At 62.2% G+C, this 6,058-nt stretch overlaps 1 long non-coding RNA gene across 1 annotated transcript in view; it reads left to right on the top strand.

The window, feature by feature from the left end:
• Nucleotides 1-349: 349 nt before the first annotated feature.
• LOC147997356 (uncharacterized) overlaps nucleotides 350-6,058 on the top strand; it is an 18,288-nt gene continuing 12,579 nt past the window's right edge. Inside the window, exon 1 of the long non-coding RNA XR_015647943.1 lies at nucleotides 350-510. This is a non-coding gene — a long non-coding RNA (uncharacterized LOC147997356). The remainder of the gene's footprint in view (nucleotides 511-6,058) is intronic.

The raw sequence follows: 6,058 nt of genomic DNA, 5'->3' as shown, positions 1-6,058 counted from the left end.
AGGGAATGCAAATGCACAAAATAAGTATGTTTTGATCAGAGTGAAAACAAATCACGGGAATTTTAACCATTCCACCATCATTCCACCATTCTTTTAATTTACTCTCTGTGTTTAGTCTTCCAAAGAGGGTGGCAGGTGTGTGGTTTGGTGAGTGCCGGCTGGCGGTGGCAGCGAGGAACAGAGAACAACAACAACCCCCCTCCCCCCCATCGGGATCGGTGGAGGGTTTTAAAAATGAGTGAGCCATTTAAAAATGGTGTGGAACTGAGGTCGCCGCCACCCTCCCCTCACGACGGAGTTTGGACGCTCCCTTTTCCTAACTGTGCCTGTTCCTTGCTAATTGTTAACCGATTCGAGAGTGCATGTCCTTTCACTTAGAGGTGGCCTGTTTTCACCGCTCCGTCCTACTTTCCTTTTCTGGGTGCCTGAGGGGGTTGGCCCCGAGTCCATCCCGCGTTCACTGTGTTCCGGCGGGACAACCGGGACCGTTTGTGCCATTCGGGAGAAGTGGTGGGTACCTGCCCCGTTGTGCGTGGGTGAGTGTCCCCCTGAGCTAGGGAGGTCACTCCGGAGAGACGGAATGAGTGTGTGTGGCGGCGGCGGCGCGTGACAGTCTGTATTGGTTTGCTTGATCGAGATCGCTGTCGGGCGACACCTAGTGGCGACAAGTTTCCGCAACGCTCCTGTCCCCCGGTTGGTGACAAAGGACGGGGAAGTGCCTGTGGTGAGCCGGCCAGGGTGAGAGGGTGACAGGCAAGCAGGCGGGTGCGCGACGGAGACGCCGTCCTGTCTGGGGACCATCTCTAGCTAGGAGGTTGTACCTGGAGAACTTCAGGGGAGGAGGGTGGCTGTACGACCTATTGGGACACAAGGAGGGGTTGGTGGCAGCTGGATGAGGTCGACCAGAAGGCTTGGGCCCCGTCCCGGATTTTTTTTTTTTTTTTCCAATTTTTTTTTTTTTAATTTTTTATTTTATTTTATTTTATTTTTTTTTTATTTCTTCCCTCCTCTCCGGTCCCAGCCAGCGGGACCATAGACACTTTTGAGGCCGAGAGGGTGCTGTGTCCCCGGCCTCCGAGCCGAGGTGGCCCGGCTAGGGGGCGCCACGGAGTTTTTTTTTTTTTTTTCTTTTCCAGGAGTCCCTTCGGTCCCAGCCAGCGGGACCATAGACACTTTTGAGGCCGAGAGGGTGCTGTGTCCCCGGCCTCCGAGCCGAGGTGGCCCGGCTAGGTGGCGCCACGGATTTTTTTCTTTTTCTTTTCCAGGAGTCCCTTCGGTCCCTGATAGCGGGAGCCTGGACCTCTGAGGCCGAGAGGGTGCTGTGTCCCCGGCCTCCGAGCCGAGGTGGCCCGGCTAGGGGGCGCCACGGAGTTTTTTTTTTTTTTTTTTTCTTTTCCAGGAGTCCCTTCGGTCCCAGCCAGCGGGACCATAGACACTTTTGAGGCCGAGAGGGTGCTGTGTCCCCGGCCTCCGAGCCGAGGTGGCCCGGCTAGGTGGCGCCACGGATTTTTTTTTTTTCTTTTCCAGGAGTCCCTTCGGTCCCTGATAGCGGGAGCCTGGACCTCTGAGGCCGAGAGGGTGCTGTGTCCCCGGCCTCCGAGCCGAGGTGGCCCGGCTAGGGGGCGCCACGGAGTTTTTTTTTTTTTTTTCTTTTCCAGGAGTCCCTTCGGTCCCTGATAGCGGGAGCCTGGACCTCTGAGGCCGAGAGGGTGCTGTGTCCCCGGCCTCCGAGCCGAGGTGGCCCGGCTAGGGGGCGCCACGGAGTTTTTTTTTTTTTTCTTTTTCTTTTCCAGGAGTCCCTTCGGTCCCTGATAGCGGGAGCCTGGACCTCTGAGGCCGAGAGGGTGCTGTGTCCCCGGCCTCCGAGCCGAGGTGGCCCGGCTAGGGGGCGCCACGGAGTTTTTTTTTTTTTTTCTTTTTCTTTTCCAGGAGTCCCTTCGGTCCCTGATAGCGGGAGCCTGGACCTCTGAGGCCGAGAGGGTGCTGTGTCCCCGGCCTCCGAGCCGAGGTGGCCCGGCTAGGGGGCGCCACGGAGTTTTTTTTTTTTTTTTTTTCTTTTCCAGGAGTCCCTTCGGTCCCAGCCAGCGGGACCATAGACACTTTTGAGGCCGAGAGGGTGCTGTGTCCCCGGCCTCCGAGCCGAGGTGGCCCGGCTAGGTGGCGCCACGGATTTTTTTTTTTTTCTTTTCCAGGAGTCCCTTCGGTCCCTGATAGCGGGAGCCTGGACCTCTGAGGCCGAGAGGGTGCTGTGTCCCCGGCCTCCGAGCCGAGGTGTCCCGGCTAGGGGGCGCCTCCGAGACTTTATTTTTTCCAGGATCCTCCCCGGTCCCTGCCAGCGGGAGCATGGACTTCTGAGGCCGAGGGGAAGCTGTGTTCCAGGCTATCTACCATGGCCTCCTCGGTCTGTGAGCACTCAGGGTTCTAAGGTCGACCAGTTGTTCCTTTGCGGTCCGGTTCTCTTTCTACATGGGGACCTCTTGGGGACACGTCACCGAACATGACTTCCAGACGTTCCGTGTGGCCTGTCATGTTTATCCCTGTGTCTTTTACACTTTTCATCTTTGCTATCTGTCCTTATTGTACCTGGAGATATATGCTGACACGCTGTCCTTTTGACTCTTTTTGTCATTAAAGGACGTTGGAAGAGGCTTGCACCAAGGCTGTTTGCTTGTCCAGCCCTAGCTCTTTTCTTCTGCGCATGGGCCTCTTCGATGCTTGAAGCTTAGCGTCCCCCCATGAGTACGCGCTTCCTGCTTTCCCGTGCTTGCTTGCCTGTGCTCTGTGGGGCAGCTTTATGACAACCGTCCCGCGTGTCAGGCGTTCCCGATTTCCCCGTGGTGGTTGTCGTCCGTTACCGGTAGGAGTCGTTGGTGCCGAGTGCGACTGGAAGGGTTTTCCCGTTTGGTGCTAGTGACCCCCTGGCGTGCTCCTCTGCGGCCGACCGGTTTTTTTATTTGTTTTTTTTTTTTTGTTTTTTGTTTTTTTTTTTTTTTGTTTTTTGGAAGGAGTTCCCGAACCTCCGCTGCTTGGTGGTGTGTCCCTTTCTTTCCTGCTGTGTGCCTCCCGAGTTGCACCTTTTCTCCTTCGAAGGGGATTTTATTTTTTTATTTTTATTTTTTATTTTTTATTTTTATTTTTTTTTGAAGGAGTTCCCGAACCTCCGCTGCCCGTTGAGTCCCGTTCTTCCACGCCACGTGCCTCCCGAGTGCAACGCTTCCTTTTTTTTCTCGCCCTCGAGAAGGGTAAATTTTTTTTTTTGTGTGTGTGGCAGTGTTAGCGACTTCTTCCCGTGCTCTCTCTCGCTCTTCTCGCTCGTATTCCCGTCCAGTGCGTTGTTAGAAAGCTCTCACGCCCGTTGTTCCCGATGCATGGCGTGTCTCGCTCCCGTTGGATCGATGTGGTGCTGCCGCGTTCTCTTCGGGCCGGGGCCTAAGCCGCGCCAGGCGAGGGACGGACATTCATGGCGAATGGTCATTCAGCGCGAATGGCGACCGCTCTTCTCGTTCTGCCAGCGGGCCCCTCGTCTCTCCTCCCCATTCCTTTGCAGGGTGGTGTGTGGAAGTCAGGGGTGCGGCTGTCCGGCACGAGCGCTGACCCGCGCACACTTGTTGCTGTGGTTCGCGGTGTCCCTGTGGACGTGTCGGGGGCGCTTGCCCCCACGCCGTTCACTGCTTCGCGGCCCTCTTCCCCCGTGCCGGGGGAAGGTGGTAGACCCGCTGCGGTGCATACCCTTCCCGAATGGTGTGTGCACGCGCCCTGCTTCGTGTGAGCCTTGCGGTGCTCCTGGAGCGTTCCGGGCTTTGACCACCAAGGTGCCCGCTTCTGAGTTGGCGGTGGCGCTTCCCGCTCCCCGGCGTGCCTCCTGTGCTCCATGGTGCTTGTGCCTTTACGCTTTCCCTTGTCCTAGTTGCCGGCTTTCTGCACGGTGACAGAAAGGGGGGGGGTCGAGGAGTTGAGTGTGCGGTTAAAAGGCTCCTTCCGTTGGGTGAGCGCCCACCCCGTGCCTATGTTTTTGGTGCCTTCACCCGCGGGCCCTGCGCGGTTAGGGTGGTGCTGAGCGATCGCGGCTGGCCCTTTTTAAAGACCGGACTCCCTCAAGTCAAGGCTCCTCCTTTGTGTGCGCCTTGAAGAGGCCTGGCTCTCGGCGGGGACCTGTCGCAGGTCCCCCCGGTCCGCGAATGCTCAAGAAGACCCCGGAGAAAGAGACCTTTGCCGATACCGCAGACCCCCCACCAGCTGGCGCGTGGTCCTTCCCGTTCTGTCCCGCGCCTGTTGCTCGTTTCCCGTTGCGTGCACGGAGCCCTTGGCTGCTCGTCGGTGTTGGGTTCGTCCCGCCCTCAGTGAGGAATTTGCCTTCTCTAGCTATCTTCGGAAAGGGCTTTACGATCTCCGAGGGGCTTCTCCCGGATGGTCCCCTCGGCTGCCCGCCCTGACCTCAGCCTTCTGCGCGCAGCGTTTGCTCTCTCGCCTACCGCGACCCGCGCCTCCCCGCTCCGAGTACGAGGAGGGATCACGCGGGACGGGGCTCTGTCGACCTGCCGCTGTGCGGAGCTTGTGGGGGAGATTGGGTTTCTGGTGGCAGGTGGCGGGGAAGGGCCGTGCACACGCCCGCGTGCGCGGTACCCCCCTCACCGCGAGGGGTCGTCGCGGGACGGGTGGGTTTGGAAGGGCGGCGGTGGGCTCCCGGTCCCACCCGCCTCCGTTTCCCCCCGTGCCCTCCGTCGCGTGTGCGTCCCTCCCACGCGCGTCCACGTCCCGGCCACTCTCGCGGCGAGGTCGTGTCGCGTGTGGTGCGTGCCGCGTGCTCTCGGGCGTCTGCGGTTGCCGCCTCGTCCCCCCCTTCCACGGCAGCGTTCCCACGGCCGGTGGAGATCGCGGGAGCCGTCCTACCCCCCCTTCCCCCTCCGCGGGGCTCTTGAGGGTCCGTGAACCGCGGGGTTGGCCTCGCTCTCGGGGGCGGACTTCTTATTTGGGGGAACCGGCGGTCGGCCGCGTCCGGCGCGTCGTCGGACGTTGGGACCCGCTGCCACGCGGGGGTCTTCGTCGGTTGGCGTCGGCGTCTGCCTCGGTTCTCTCTCGCGTCGGCTGGCGTCTCCTCGGGCTCCCGGGGGTTGTCCGTTGGTTTCGGGTCGGCTCGGTGCCGCGGGCGTGGCGGGACTGCTCCGGGTTGGGTGCAGTGTGATTCCCGCCGGCTTGGCTCGCGTGCCCGGTCGCCGCCCGAGCGGCCTCCCGGTCCCTTGTGAGGCGTCTCCCGCGGGGGGTGCCGCTGCGGCCCGCCCTGCCGTCGACGGTCCTCGTTCTGTCGGTTCGCTCCCCCTCCCCGCCCGCCGGCGTTCCTTTCTCTCTCGCTCCTCGTCTGGCCGACCCGCGGCCGTGCTGCCGGGCCCCTCCTCACGGGGGGGCAGCCGGGCGCGCACGGGTCCCGGGGCGGTCGCGGGGTGCCTGGGGGGAAGGGCCGCCCGGCGGGCGGGAGGAAGTTGCGGTTTGAAGGGCGTCCCGGCCGCCGCGGCCGTGGCGGCGCGTCTCGCCTGGTCTCTTGGAGGCGTGTGCGGGGGGAAAGACGCCCCGCGAGGCGTAGAGGAGAAAGAGGCTTTAGTGGCTGTCGCCCACGCCGGTCCGTGGGGCCTGTTGGCTGAGGGTGCGTCTGCGCGGGGGCCCGTCCGGCCCCGCCGTCCTCTGGGAAGGCGTGCGTCGGGGGAAAGCTGCCGGGGTGCCAAGGTGGGCGCCTGGGCGTTGAGTCGAACCCGTGTGCGCGTCCCGGTGTGGCGGTGGGGGCTCCGGTCGGTGTCTCTCCCCCTCGCTGCCCCGAGGCCCGGCCTCCCTTCCGACGCGGGCTCGGCCCCCCTCTCTCCCCCCTCGCGGGGTCAGAGTCGCTCGTCGACCTCCTCCCCTCCTCCTCCACCTGTCCGCGCGAGGGCGTTGCCGCCGCGTGTCAGGCGTTGGGCCCGTCCTCATCCTCCGCTTCTCGCCCGGGGTCGGCCGCCGTCCGGTCTCCCGCCGCTCCCCGTTGGCGTGGTCTCCCTCCCGCCGGTTCACGGTCCTCCGACCCCGCCCGAGG

Source organism: Rattus norvegicus, unplaced genomic scaffold, assembly GCF_021556685.1.
Source record: "Rattus norvegicus strain SHRSP/BbbUtx unplaced genomic scaffold, alternate assembly SHRSP_T2T unassigned-0000181, whole genome shotgun sequence".
Lineage (NCBI taxonomy): Eukaryota > Metazoa > Chordata > Mammalia > Rodentia > Muridae > Rattus > Rattus norvegicus.
Note: the sequence above shows the minus strand (reverse complement) of the source record. Positions and strands in the feature narration are given on the sequence as shown.